This window comes from Elaeis guineensis, chromosome 4 (genome assembly GCF_000442705.2).
Source record: "Elaeis guineensis isolate ETL-2024a chromosome 4, EG11, whole genome shotgun sequence".
Classification (NCBI taxonomy): Eukaryota; Viridiplantae; Streptophyta; class Magnoliopsida; order Arecales; family Arecaceae; genus Elaeis; species Elaeis guineensis.
In genome coordinates, this window is record NC_025996.2 from 39,749,074 (window position 1) to 39,765,099 (window position 16,026).

The following is a 16,026-nucleotide window of genomic DNA, read 5'->3' on the forward strand; positions in this document are numbered from 1 at the left end:
AGCCCATCCTCATGTAGTAAGCCTAATAGATTTGCTTAACCCAGGTCTTTCTCTATCCAAAGTCAAATTTTCAAACCCCTCTTCAAGCTCCATATCATCCTTTTCCTTCCTTCCCATTTCTTTCCTCAATTTAAACAATAAACTCAACACAAATCTAAGACACATAATCACAACATCCTTGTCGAATCATACTTTTCAGATCCCTTGGATCCAAACCTGACAACGCCGTGTGCATCCGGGTTCCGAGTTCATGACCAACATCATGTGCATCCGTAGATGCTTGCATTGCTGTCTCTCTCTCTCTCTCTGTCTGTGTGTGTGTGTGTCTCTCTCTCTCTCTGCTAAGAGCCTAATATAGCGTGAGAGTATAACTGCACCCATGCTCACATAGAAGGGAATCAAGTTATTGATTTTGTCTCCAAGTCCTGGTCGTCTCATGCATATTTTTTGAAGTCAAATTCAGCCAAGAGGGATTAACCAATTCATAATGGTTGACGCCATAGAAGTGAGGTTTGAAAAAATGTACTTGGGGGCTTTGTCCTTTTGCCTAAGAATTTAAAAAATAACAATAAGAAAATAAAAAATATGTCAACTAAAATGCATATTAGCCTATTTATTTATGTATCATTCATTTTTCTTATATATGCGAAAATATTTATGCTTATGTTTTCCAATTGCCATATCATAAAATCCATAGTATAAAGAAAGCTGAGCATACGTTACTTGAAAATGATGATTAGAATAAAGCATCCAAATATTTTTTCTGAGCAAAACAATGAGGATGCTACCGAGCTATCACTTACATTGATAAAAGCATCGAAAGAAAAGTTTCAGCATACAGCAAATATAGAGATGATTCTATGAGAATTTTGCTTAAGCAATTCACTCAGTTACAGCAGGTCAATCTTTTGGAGTCCTTAATAACTAAACCATTTAAATGGTTTCGAAGCTTTTCTATTTATTCTAATAATCCATATTTCTATTAATCTTTCAGGCATGATTCATCGTAGAAGCATCAAGCCAACTTAAACCACATACAGGGGAAAGCATTGCAAGTTTACAACTTTGCAATTGCTTACATGCGTCCACAGTTTCCCTTGGACTTCGGCCTAGCAGAATTTATTGTTATAGCCATATAAATCCAATCACATATCCTGTCAATGAATCGGATATAAGCATACCTTGTACTCTTTTTGAGAATCACTGCGCCAAGAAAGCCCCAGAAGCCAACCACAAATCCCGGACTTAGGCTAACATAAAACCATATCATTTCTGAATCATTTTCATTTTCATCCTGTTTTTCTTCCCTTCCATGAGCTGTTGGACCTTCTGCTGGTTCATCATCGGGGCATTTTTCTAACAGTGGGAATCCACAAAGATACCGATTGCCCATGTAGACAGACGGATCATTTATTAAGGTTCGAAGTTGGTTGCCATTTGGAAATCTTCCTGAAAGATTGTTGTGGGACAAGTTCAGGTATTCCAAAGAATTCAAATTTGAGATGCTTGTAGGAATTGTGCTTGATAAGTTGTTCCTTGATAAATCAAGTGACTCCAACTGCTCCATGGCACCAATATTTTCTGGAATCCTTCCTGTCAAATGATTCCCCGATAGGTTCAAATAATAAAGCCCACGAAGGTTTGTAAACTTTTCAGGAATCTCTCCAGAGATATTATTGTCTGAGAGGTCTAAGCTTGTCACAAGTGAGAGCACAGCAGTGAATATAAGTTCTCTACCTTTCATGGTTATCAGGAGATTTTCGACGTAATAGGAGGCCACATCTCCAGAAAGAATAGGTTTGCTCCCATTTGGTATCCCAATCATGGCTACGAAATTACCAAATGATGGTGGTAAATTTCCAGAAAGCTTGTTGTCAGCAAGATCCAACACTTGAAGAGAAGCAAGGGGTGACAGTTGTATAGGAATGTTGCCATCCAACATATTTGATCGCAGACAAAGAACCCTTAATGATGAGAGATTCTCTCCAGCCCATTCAGGTATACTACCTGACAACTTATTATTGCCAAGGTCAATAATAATCAGCTGTTTGCACTGTTGCAATGACAAAGGAATTTTACCAGAGAGGCTGTTGTTTCTCAAATGTAGTGAGCTGAGGTGACTGAGAGATCCTATTGAGCTAGGAATGCCCCCTGATAATTTGTTATCTGAGAAATCAATGACACTCAAAACTAATGAATTGCCCCAACAGTCAGGGAGAATTCCTGATAAATCATTGCCGGCGAGATTGAGAACTACTAGATTATTTGCCTCACAAAATGCTGATGGAATGCTGCCATTGAGCTTGTTATGTGCAAGAACCAGAACTTCGAGACCGCCATAATGACTAGCCAAGGTTGGGGGAATAGGTCCAGAGAATAAATTGTTGGATAGATCAATTACACTTGGCTCGTTACTCAGTAGAGGTCCAAAGCTAGGCAGCTTTCCTTTCTTTTTTTCGATGGGATTAGGTAGATTTCCTTTCATATGATTTTGAGAAACATTAAGAACCATGCGAGGCAGACACGTGTCCCAAAACCAATGAGGGAAAGTTTCTGATATTCCTGCACTAGATAGGTCCAGTTCCAACAAATTAGTCTGGATCCGAAGCCATTGAGGAAATTTGGGCCCTAGTGGACAAGACCTCATTCTGATGTATTTTGCTTTAAACGGAGGAAGCCAATCTTGACTTACATTTACTGTTAATGAGTTATGAGATAGATCCAAACTTAATAAGCTTGTGAGGTTGGCAAAGTGGGCCTCAGTCAGCGCACCTGCCAAGGAATTTGATGTGAGATTCAGCTCGGACAGGGAAGATAACTTCCCTAATGATGTAGGAATTGAACCATTCAGTGAATTAGCACCGAGATTAAGAGATCCCAAACTTTTGATTTCCCCTATCTGACTGGGCAATGGACCACTAAGATTGTTGTCATGCAAATTAACATATCGCAATCTATTAGCGCTGCATCTCGAGAATCCTTCCATGAATCCTGTAATCTCTCCACCTATATTGTTCTTAGAAGCATCAAGTTTGTACAAGTTGCAGAGATTACCCACTGTTCTAGGTATCACTCCAGCTAAAGAGTTGTTATCCAAGCGTAACTCTTCCAAGTGATGAAGATTTCCGACTGTCTCTGGTATCTGCCCATTGATAACATTGTTTGATAAATATAACCTGTGCAACTCACCGAGATTCCCCAGGGTTCCTGGTATTTCACCACTGATGCTGTTGCCCCTGAGGTCCAAGGACTCCAAGCTTTTGAGATTCCCCACAGTTTCTGGTATACCCCCACTGATACTGTTCCAAGACAAATCTATTGACCGCAAGCTCTTGAGACTCCACACTGTTTCTGGGATGTGTCCACTGAAGCTGTTCGTTGACATGTCTAAGATCTGAAGCTTCTTGAGATTCCCAATGGCAAGTGGTATGTTGCCACGGAAATCACTGAGCCCAAGATTGAGATGTTCAAGGCTGCTAAGATTGAACAACCAACCGGGTATACTTGATGCAAAGTTGTTCCCAAAGAGATTAAGTATGGTAAGAGAAGTGAAATTAACATGGGGTAGAATTGAGGGAAGGCTAGAAAGAGCAGCACCAGACAGATACAGGACAGAAAGAGAAGGGAGCATATTGATCACATGAATCCAATTTGATTCTTTTGAGAGGTGGACATAACTCATGTCAAGATGCTGCAAGAAACGGATCTGTGCTAACCAATCAAGATTATTAACATCCAAATGGTACCCGTTGTTGAGATCAAGATGGAGTAAATTTGAGAGGTTCCCAAGTTGGTGAGGGAGTGTTCCACCAAACCCAGCATTAGAGAGGTTTAGATACTCCAAGTTGGCGAGAGATCCAATGAAGTCAGGGATTGGGGCACCACCAAAATAGTTCATACTCAAATCCAAATGATTCAAATGTCTCAAGTCAAGTAGTGAAGGACTTACCTCGCTTTTGTTAGGGCAACGTTCGTCCGGATATGCAACATCACATGGATAAGGATAGTGGAGGTCAAGCTTTACGACATGTCCGGTTATGGTGTCGCATCCAACTCCTATCCATCTGCAGCAGTCTTTTCCATCCCAAGAGAGCCATTTGTGGGCACCATAGATGCCCTTCTGTATGCCGAGAAGAGCCTTCCTTTCCTTCTCTATGCAGCTTCCTGACTTGGAACTATTTCCACTTAAACAGGGCACAGTTGCATGGATCCAAAGAAAACAAGGAACACAATCCAGATGACACAAGTAAGAGGAATGGAAGTATGGTTTGAAGCCATGAGATCTCCCTATGCAAAGGAGCAAAGGGAGGATAGCTTGTTGAGAGAACGTAGTTCAAGAGAGACGGGAATGGGATTCTTTAAGTGATCCTTGATCAAGAAAATAGCGACTCGCCGATTAGTGCACTGAAAAACTCGGTCATGGATGAATGGTTCACCAATGTTGTATGGATCCTCTACTGTGAGTGGGCGCACGACGAAGAACCATACAGCACTCGATGACGACCACTAGAAGGTGGTCGTCCACCAAATAAAGCGATCTACGGGCATGCACCTCATCATACACGGCAAACATTATCTAATGGCCGTCCAGCATCTAGAATTAAAAAAAAAAAAAAAATCATGTTCTCAAAGTGGGAGAAGATACAAGTAGACGAGGGTTTTTTTCCAAAAAAAAAAAAAAATCTTTTAGAAAAGTTGTTGGGGCAACGTGATTCTCGAAGAAGCCATGAAAGTACATGAGTCAACCCTGAATTCAGAATCAGACTAAAAACACTGCTTTAAGCTGCCGATAGAGGTCAATGCTCGCATTCCATAAGAAAGAAGTCAGCAAGTCTACATGCTTGTGTTGGTCTTCTCGAATTTGGTTTGCCTAACAATTCTTTTTCTGAGGCAAACGGAGGCCGAGGAGCAGCTGCCAGACTTTAGTTTGCCTAACTACTAAAAATTGTCTGATAGCTTGATGCTGAATTGTTGCTTGCTCTTCTACAGCTATAACAAGTTTCGAAAAATCATTTAATACATTCTACATTAAATTTATCACACAGCTTGAGAATTTATTATGTTGACTTGACCATGCCGCGTTAGAGGCATGGAAGAACAAATAGCATATTTTGGTATGTTTAAACTAATTTGCCTCCCAATAATTTACTCCATAAAGTTGAGTGAATCACTACGCTATTTTTAGCCATGCAAATGTGACAGTTCAAATGCAGGGATAGTGATTTATGGGATGGTACACGCATCTCTAACTAACTATAAGAGAAATTCTTTGTGCACTGTCCGTGGTGTAAAAAATCTGACATGAAGCACACCGCTTCATCCTATTAGATCATGTAGCCTCCACTTTTCAACATGCATTTAATATCCATAGTTCTATTTTTTTTGTTTGAAATTTTGAATGACGAAAATACCTCTTTCTTTTTCAAAAAATTATAATATTTTGTACTGATCGTATTATGGCATCCTACATTGAAATTATGATTTTCTGCACAGGATGTCATAATTTTTTCACGGGATGTTATAAAAAGGGAAGGACACTTTCGTCATTAAAAAATTGTCATCAACTTTTCAATGATGAAAATGTCCTTCTCTCATTATGACATCATGTGAAAAAATTATGACATCCTATGCAGAAAGTCATAATTTCAATGTAAGATGCCATAATATCAGCACATGATGTCATAATTTTTTCGAAAGAGAAAGGACATTTTCATCATTTAAAATTTTAAACGAAAAAGTAGAACTGCAGACATTAAATAGATATTAAATACGCGTTGAAAAGCGGTGATCACATGATCCAATAGAATGAAGCGGTGTGCTCCACATTAGATTTTCAACACCACAAGCGATGCACAAAGAATTTTGCCTAACTATAGTTATCTAGTTTCTATAAAATGAGAAGTATGATTATCCGGCCCATCTTTAACACTACATCTGGATTTTAGGAATAAAAAATTAGAATGGGGATCAAATATAGAATGAGTACATATATATATATATATATATATATATATATATATATATGTATATATATATATATATGTGTATATATATATATATATATGTATATATATATATGTATATATATATATATATGTATATATATATATATGTATATGTATATATATATGTATATATATATATATGTATATGTATATATATATATATGTATATATATATGTATAAATATATATATGTATATATATATATATGTATATATATATATATATGTATATATATATATGTGTGTGTGTGCGCGCGCGCGCACACGTTCACGCCTGTATTATTCATAGTTTTTATTTTATTTAATTTTATTTTGAATTTTATCTATTTTAATATTTTCATTGATTATTATGATTTATAATTTTTCTATATATTTTTTTTAATTTCTAATACTTGTTAACTGACATTTCCTTTGTATTTAAGATATTATTTTGTTTCAATTTTATTTAATTACATCTTCATTATATTCTTAATCCAACTTTTAATTCATATTTTGTATGTTTGTTTAACAAACTCTCATTTTTTTATAGATCTTGCTGAAGCAAGCTATATTCTTTATTTTAATTAGTTTTGTATTATTTATCAAATAATTAATTTTTAATTCAGTACTATTAATAATTTATTGTTTTACTGAATTGCTTCATTTAACATGCATTGCACAATATTCATGTATCTGTATATTACATAAAAAACCTTTAAATTGTAATTGTGATAATAGTACAATATATACAATATATGCTACCTTATATTTTTATTATTCATAATAAAATAATTTTAATTAAATATTAATTATATTATTTATTTTTATTTTATATCATAATTATCAAAAATTAATTTATATGCTAATTTAGAATTCCATCCAAAATAATTAGACGAAAAATATTCTTTGGATACCTGCCATATATAAGTATCTGAGATCTATCCATTGTATAGTTAATCTAGATTTAACACATCAAGATGAAGTTTGGGATGGGATTGAAAAAGAAGTCCAAATGGATGTCCCCAATTTGGAAGGGCATGTGCAACAACTTAAATGCCAATTATATCTCCTTCAAATTGGGTGGTGGCTCTAAAATTCGTGAGGATGTTTGGTGCGGATTCGCTGCTCTAGCTTTCCTTTTTGAAAAGTTATACCATTAAGTCGCCCAATCGAATTGTTTGGCTGTCTCAAAAATCAAAATGGCCTGGTAAAGCTCTTGCTTGGAAGATCAAAGTGAAGGGACCTTTGACCGTTCTCCAATCTAGACAATTGGATTTGCTCCAAACTTGCTTGGCAAATATCAAACCATCTCCAATTGCAAATGTACCTTCATGGAAGCTCACGAATGATGGATTATTCTTTGTCAAATCCTTTAATGACTTCCTGAACAATAAAGTGTTGCAATGTCCATACCATAATATCCTATGGAAAGCCGTGGTGCTGGAAAAGTTTAAATATTTCTTTGGCTTGCTTTGCACAACAAACTCCATACTGAAGAAGTCTTGGCAAAAAAAGGATGGCAGACTGGTATTGGTTGCGTTATGTGCGGAGCAAATTTGGAATCAATCTCATGCTTGCTAATTAAATGCCCTTTTGCTCGTTACGTTTGGATGGCATTCAAAATTCATTTGAATATCGGGGTATGGCCCTCAAGTGTGCATGGGCTTTGGATAGACCAGAGGAAAAAGAAATTAAACATTCAATTAGAAGAGTAGCTGATCTATTGTGTGTGGCAATTTGTCGGGAAGTGAGGCATGAAAGGAACTCTAGGATCTTCTGGAAGAAGAGTTGTTCTAAATATGCTGTTGTACAAAAAAATATTTGTTCTTTTCAGGAATGAGTGCAACTATATTTTCCCAAACATTGGCATGGCCATTACATGGTTTTGAGGTCCTTGCAACCTTATTTGTCACAACAGCAGTCTGTCTGGTGAGCATCCTCTGTGCTTGCAAAACGACCAGTTAGGATTCTTTAGCGATTTCAGGCTTGTGAAGCCTGTGGCTGGTGCCTGTGTGTAACTCACCCTCTTCACTTTCTTTGAGACGGTATTGTTGTTGGGCCACCGGGTTTGACCGTGGGCGAGCTTTGTTCTGATACCTAAGGTGTCTCAGAAATGTTTTAGGAGGACTGTGTTTCTTTTTACAGCACTTCGTGTAGCCTCTCAGAGTGGCCGTGATTGGATCCTGCTGGGACTCTATAATTCCCCTCCCCCCACCCCCTCCCCCTGCAGCCCCCACAACTTTTCGATAGATACCACGAAGTTTGATCCCCATCTAAATTAAACTGGTCAACTATAATCATACATAATGAGCTGTAGCTCTAAAATTTACCCTGCCAAATTGTATCCATACTTTCAAAATCTTGATTTTTTTTTAGAAAATTTTGAAACTTGTTGCGGTCATGGATCAAGGGATTGAATCTCTATATACGGAACTAAAGAGGCCCTCTCAGTTTTTTCTTTTAAAAGGTGCCTCACATGAGAGAGAAGATCCTAATATATATAAGCTATACTTTCTCTTGATTCTAACCGATGTGGGACTAAAGAGGCCCTCTCTACACCACAACAAAATTCAAACCGATCTATTCCCAAACCAGACCATGTCCAGCTAGAACCTAATAGTTAATGGGTCAAGTCCACTTTGCTTTCGTGATATTTGCGTCTTCTTTGGAATGAAAAGGTTTTAAATTCTGCTAATTGGCCATGGAAATATCATGATAAAGTCTGAGAAGCATGGCCTCATCATTAATATTATTGGAGGAAAATTTATTATCCAGACCGAAGACATAGACTAACAGAAAGACAGATGATATGATATGCTAGACCGATGTCACAGCTCAGTCAGTAATGAAAGTGTTCAATTCCGAAAGAACATGTGTTTCTCTTATACCGTAAAAAAACCATCTGAAGTCATTCAGTGCATAATCCAGGACCTCTTGATCCTAGCTTCGGTCCCTGACGATCCTTGATTCCTAGTGATTCTCCTAAGCAACAACTGGAAACATCTATAGACGATCGGATACCTAAATTGGCCGATCTTCGACTTCAGCCAAGGATATACTCTAGCTCTCACCGATCTTACCTCATTGAATGTAGTTGACTCTAGTCACTTCTTCTCTTTGGCACCTGCTTCCATCGGACCATGCCGAAGCCTCAGTAAAAGAAGTCAATTCAATCTAATCAGCATCCTCATTTTAAAATTCAAAAGCTCTTGTGATACTTATTTAACTTTGAAAAAAATGAAATAAGTGTAAACACCCGATCTTAGAAATTTCGATCGAAAATCTTACCATATCACATCTAAATCGGTCATATAACCTGTCCAAAATGACTTTTTGGCCTTTGCCTACAAAAAATCTCGAGGAGAGCTTCAAAGTACGTGCGAATAATCTCTTTGTATTCCTTTTTATCTATTCATCTATTTTCTGATTTGAGCATCGGAAGGTTCTCACTGGAACCAACTCTAGTCCGGACTTACCTTGTAGGTCTTTCTTCTGAGAAAACATGCTACCACTCCAATTTTTTCGATGGAGTCCCATGTTTCAGTGGCAACAAATATTTTAAACAACATATTCTTTAAAAATAAGCAAAAGTTTTACAATTGCTACTACTCGTTGTGATGGACCTCATTAAAATCTTTATTAACTGTTTTATTGTTTGTCTAAAACTATCTAGATGGTACGTAGTAATATAGATAATGATATAATATTAATTATCAATAAAAAGAAGGTAATATAGCTGCTAGTTTCTTTCACTATTCACCATAATAGGAATTTTTTTTTGGCCATCACTATGTTGGTAATTATGTGACCTCTGTAACAGCGATCATGACAATATGACATTCTTTTTCTAAAACAAAAAAAAAATTATGATACTATTTTAGATCACCAAGTGAAGATATGCAACCAATTTAGAAGTTATAGTACATAAAAACAACAAAAAAATTCTGATAACATAAATAGAATAGGATAATAATTTATCCTAAAATGAAGTGGACCAAAAACAATAACAAAGATATAATATGCTGATAACCCGATGATTTTAAATCGTTACCATGACCATAATAACACCACAAATATGGCTCCCATTTGCCCCCATTTGCCCAACATGCAAACTAGGTAGGCTAGACCGAGATTTTATAAACTGGATTGGATTTATGCTCAAAAATTTTAACATCCTCTCAAGCAGGGTTTGCTTAGGTTAACTTTCAATCTAATTCGAACTTGATCGTAACCCAACTCAGACATGAGCAAAAATAACCTAACTTAATCCAACCCGTATATAGATAAACAATTTATATTTATATTTCATATAGATATTTTATATATTTATATACCTGTATCTTCTGTTGTATTAAATTATGTGTAGGTATATTATTGAAATTTACGAACGATTGAGATGGGTTTCAGAAAAGGTTCACCTCAACCGGTCCAATCTGCTCAAATTACAGTACATGGCCGTCACTTGGGACAGAGGTCCAGGGTAAAGCCCACCATTGTGCTTTCTTTTTCGCAATCCTCTCTCTTGTTATAATCCCACAAAGAATCATCTCCTCCTCTGTCACTGTTGTCCTCGAACAACCCCTGGAAAAAAAATCATCTTGCCCCCCTCTACTGAGCTTTCGGATTGAGGGAAAATATGGCGTCCTTGAAGACTCCATCATCCCCAAAACTCTCCAGCTCCGATTGGGTCTCAGGTGTAGGAAATCCTCTTCGATCTTCCCCTGGATCCCATTCCTCCCATCCAATCTCCGCATCCGTTTGGTCTATTCTTGAAAAAGGCATTTTCGGCATTATCATGTATGGATAATCAATTCTTTAGAGAATACTGTTGCTCATGAACAAGCTTGTCGTGTAATTTTTTACTATTATCATGAACATTACAATCCTTGCAAGCAGAAATTTCGCCAAGGATTCAATGTCTGCGCATGAAGAGTCTGTTTCTTGTTGGCACTCCCCAGATGTGCAATCAGTTGAACTTAACAGATCTATGTTACAGTTAAAGTGAAGACTAGAACCTGGACTTCTTAAAGCAATGATTGTCTCCTTCGTAGTTTTCAATGGTCGGAGCGTAGAACATTTTCTACTGATTAAAGAACCATGAGTTTGTAGAACATTTTCTACTAAATTCACAACATTACCACTAGAAACATCTTCACATTCACTTGCGATATTACTTCCTTCAAGCCGATTAGCAGATAAGTGAGCCAGAGAGTTTCTCTCTGCAATGGTGCAGTAATCATCTGCTCCATCCGACCCATTGCTAGTGGCTCAGGTCAGAACTTTCTTCCTAGTTGTACCTTCATACGGGTTTTTCAGATCATTGGAAACCCCAAAGCTTGCCACCTCATCGATTCCATTAGAGTCTACAGGCAAACGAGAAACCACGGACCTGGATATTTTTAGAGATGAAAGAATTACTGACATTCCTACTGCATGATGCATACAGTAACCTTTTCTTAATTGTTTTCAGTTCTTCAAAGTTTGACTTTTGGAGATGATGAGAAACAGCTACCGGATGTGAGATTGTTGCAAAAACTTCCTTCATTGGCAGATCTAGTTTTATGCTTTCTTTGGCCATCAGAATAGCATGAAAGATTATCTTTCTGACAAATGTCATTGTATTTCAAGCTTCCATTGGTATGAAAAATTGCTGGCTGGCTAACATAATCCCAGATCCCAGCGGACTTGCTGATATAAACTTGTCTGTGCTTTGTTGTTAGGAGCTTTGGTTTCAGATTGTGCATTGCTTTTTGCATGAGAAATAGAGGCATCCTCCTTGAGGAAAAATGCATTTGGCTCAAAGGATTGCACTTCCAGTGGAACCCACCAACATCTGATTGAAGACGTATTGCTCTTTGATGGCCAGCACTGGGAAACATTTTCAGAAACCTTATATAGAAGTGTCCTTGACTGCTGCTGAGCAGTAATAACTACACTGAGGGAGTGTTTGGTTTGAAGGAATAGAGGTCTGAAATCGGAGTAGAATGGATGACTCTCGTTCTATTCATTTGATTGGAAGGAGTTCCATCTTGATTTCGATTTCAAGATGGAATGAGAATTGTTCAATCTATATAAAACTTAATCCCTACTTTCCTCTATAGATTCAAATATTCATTCTAATTTCGATTTCAATTTCGATTACGGTCACGAATCAAATGCTTCAGAAAATTTAGCCATTCCGATTCTGATTCCAAACCATTCCGATTTCTATTCCCATTTTGATTGTGGTTGCGAACCAAACACCCTCTGAAAAGAATTACAAATAATTCAACAACTCAGAAAAGCACGGGAGTTGATCGTCATTGTTATACTAAAACAGCTTAGAGATATATTTGGTGAAAGATAATAATAGACCTCTCTTTATTATTTTTCTATAAAATAAATTGTAATATTTTATTATTTTATGCTATAAAGATTTTATTATTTTTGATGAGGGTCTGGTATGGACATTACATATGTGCTGACTAATTAAATTATGGCCATCAAAAATTTTATATTTATTCATATTTTATTTTTTAAAATTTTATTATTTTTAAATATTCATTATTATGTTATATAAATGATTAGACAGGCCAAAGATCAACCCATGTTTCACTCACTGTTGAGCTGTTGACTCATGACCCAAACATCAATGAGTTAACGTCCAAGTCAGTTTTCAAAATATTAAGTTGGATGCTAGACCCTGGTAATATTGTTATGCCGATATTTTTCATTGACGTGATTTACCAATGCAGCAACATAAATAAAGGAAAATGCTTTAGGATGCCCGTCAACACACATGAAAGCCTTCTTGACACTGGCTAGGCAAGTTTGTAGTCCATCACTTTGGTTATTACACCGATTCTCTTCAGTCCTACCAACCTTTTTATGCCTTGTGATAGAAGGAGTTTTTCATATATATAAAATAAGCAGACAAGCAACCTAAAAACAATTGTACATACCAAGTCTGTACAAGTAGACAAGCAATTTTGTACATACCAATTTTCTTATGCCTTCAATGGTGGGTTCTCTTTGAGAGGAAGAAATTTTTGATGAATTAACCGTCTTTTCTAGGATAGCTTTGTAAGGACTTGTTACTTCAAAGAGTATTGGTACAGATCACTCATTAATAATCATCTCTCAGTTCACCTTGGTATATATTAATCGGGTACCATATATGCTTAATCAGTCACATACTTCTGCATATGCGACGAGTTGAATGATGATTCATAGTGTGTTTTACAACCCAAGACCTCAAGCTTCCTTTAGGTTCCTTAATTTCGATATTATCTTTGGAGAACTTTTCAGTGTATAGGACAAAATGCATGCCCATATAGATTCTCATATATTTCTCCTATTTAAGCCTTGGCATCCCTCATATGCTTAAGATTTAAATACAATCAAATATAATCACAAACACTTGTCTATATTTCAAAGGGGCCTATGCCACAATGACCCTAGTTCACATGGATTATAAAATAGACCTGTTTTGATGCCATTTTATAATAATTCAAAACTCCATCCAAAAAATTAGTTGGAAAGTATGGTTCTGAATTCTTTGGTGCATAAGTACTGAAGATCTCAGTAGCTCGTAACTAATGTGGGATTGAATATGTATTTATGTAAATTTTTATATATTTAATTTTTATATTTTAAAAAAAATATTTTTAAAAAATATTTTTATATTTTTGTATATTTTCTTTGAAGTGACGTAGATATAATTGTGAGTACTTCACAAGAACAGCAGAGTTTCCCACCAAGTGCAAAAATGTACCCGTTGGGACTGCAGCAAAGGCTTCTCACATCGTGGAAGAAGTGAGGTACCCAGTCGTGAGCTCACACGGACGGAGAGTAATAATCCAGCTTCAGTTGGGCACGGCCTTGTATTACTGACCCAAGTACCAGGTCATGATTGACGGCATCATGGGTTGGTGGCGTTAACGTTTCACTCGAATGTTCCCTGACCTTCAACTTTTTAATTTTTCCTATTTTAATAGAATGCCCAATCTTGAATTCATTTAAGATTGGCATGCAACTGTAAGGAAATATATTTGACTCATTTTTTAGGTGCATGTTGAATCAAACTCAGCTTTTCATTGCATGGCCTCTCTGATGGGGTGGGACAGTTGGCCGGGAGCCGAGTAGCTGCGCCTAAGTATTGGGCAGTGAAAAATCGAGAGAAGATGCGTAGTCGTCGGAGATGGGTGCACAGTCAAAAAAGTTGAAGGTGAGAATGAGGGTTGGCGGCGAGTGCTGGCAATGATCTCCGCCCGACGTCGGGGATGCAGAATCTGCAAGAAAAGTTCTGTCAGATAGCTCTGGTGAGAACCCTCCGATACTCAAATTAGAGATGCCACTCAATAGAGAGAGGAGTAGAGTTTTGGTATTGGTGTTAGCCTTTGCGTGTCTACGCGTGAGACATACATACTTGGAGGGATTTTCATTTACCTTTATTTATAGAGGAAGCAAAGTTAATGGTGAAAGGATGGGTAGTCATTTTGAGCGCGTCCCATCGTACAAAGATACATGGGGCATCCTTAATAGTTCTGACCGTGGTCACGCCTTTTGTTCGATGTGCAAGTGGTCGTGGCGGCAGATACTACTACGCATGTGGCATAATTAATGAGCTCGTGGCTTTCTATCATGGCTCGCAGCTAGTCGTCCAAGGTATGGCTCTTGAATGATGTGATTTGATGTGATCTGACGGGACAGTATGGTAGCCACATTCAGATTCGACTGCTCGACTGTCACCCATACCCTGAGGTGTGGAAGTCAGACGAATGAGCCTACGGAACAGTGCTACTTGACTGAATAGTCGGTAGGACACCGAGAAAGTAGTTGGCTAAGTGTCAAATATCACCAGCTAGTCAAAGGTCGTATATAGACCTCATGTTGATCTAGATCGGTTTAGTATTGATTCGGTTAAGCCCATTGACCTCAGTTGATCGATGTCGTCGATCATAGTCGGTGGAGAGCCGATTGGGGCCGGGCTCATGGATCCAAGTTGGGCCGGACCATGGCAAACTGGTCGGTGTGGCGCATTTGGTTGGTCGGAAGGCGACAAAGAAGACTAGTTGGGTAAGGGCTGAGGATCCACCCCAACAGCGATGGCCCTTAGTTCTTGTTAAACTAGAATAAGTATCCAAGTGATGAACTCTAGATTTTTCTTTTTTCATAAATATTAAAGGCTACTAAGGTCAGATCAGATCACCTGAGTTAAACTTTGTTCCCCTCCATTTACCCTTGTTTTCTTTAATTTCCTGAAGTAGGTCTTGTTTTTTCACTCCATGCTTCGCTGAATGAAGTTTTCTTAAGCAACTTCGCACCAAATGTCTAATAGCAACTTGAAAGCGTTGTGTGATTGCCTGGTTCTTCTGCACATGACTTGGTTTCATTACTATAGTGCACTTCTTTGTGATTATTAGAAGAATTGTGACCATAATTTTCACTGTATTTTTTATTTACTGCTTTGACCTAATTGCTGACAACTTGTAACTACTAAGTGATTGGAAGGTCAAAGGACTCTATGAAACTAGTCATAGCTTTTACTGAATCATCAGAAAAAAAGGGCGTACTCACCAAGGGGATCAAGAATGTCACAATTGCCAAAATCCAATCTTGGTGCTTTCCCCTCGCTAGAATGATGTATCCATTTAGCATGACGTGTGGGAAAGCTGTAGGACACCTTAATCTAATCAGTGTGGGATAATTGAGATCTGACCCAAGGGACAGAGGGAGTGAAAAACTTGTTACATCTTAGGAAAGAGAACAATCTAACTTGCACGATAAAGTTTGAAAGCTCTGAAAATGTTTTAATGGTGCGAGATCCCGCCAAGAAGAGATGAAGAACCACACTACGCCCAGAACTCTATCTAAATAGTTGGACTTTTTGAGGAGGACCCTGCTGTTTCGCTCTCTTTAGATTGATTAGTACATATTTTGGGGTGTGTTTGTAATCAAGAGTGGTTTCATATCTAAAAATAGAATTTTGACTATTTGGTTACAACTCAAAAGTAATTCTAGATTGTGTTTAAGATTTTTCAAAATATAGTTTATGTAAAGCT

At 37.4% G+C, this 16,026-nt stretch overlaps 2 pseudogenes; both read right to left on the reverse strand.

The window, feature by feature from the left end:
• Positions 1–891: 891 nt before the first annotated feature.
• LOC105042978 (receptor-like protein EIX2) lies at positions 892–4,346 on the reverse strand (annotated as a pseudogene).
• A 6,327-nt stretch (positions 4,347–10,673) lies between these two features.
• LOC105042977 (uncharacterized) lies at positions 10,674–15,357 on the reverse strand (annotated as a pseudogene).
• Between the last annotated feature and the right edge of the window lie 669 nt (positions 15,358–16,026).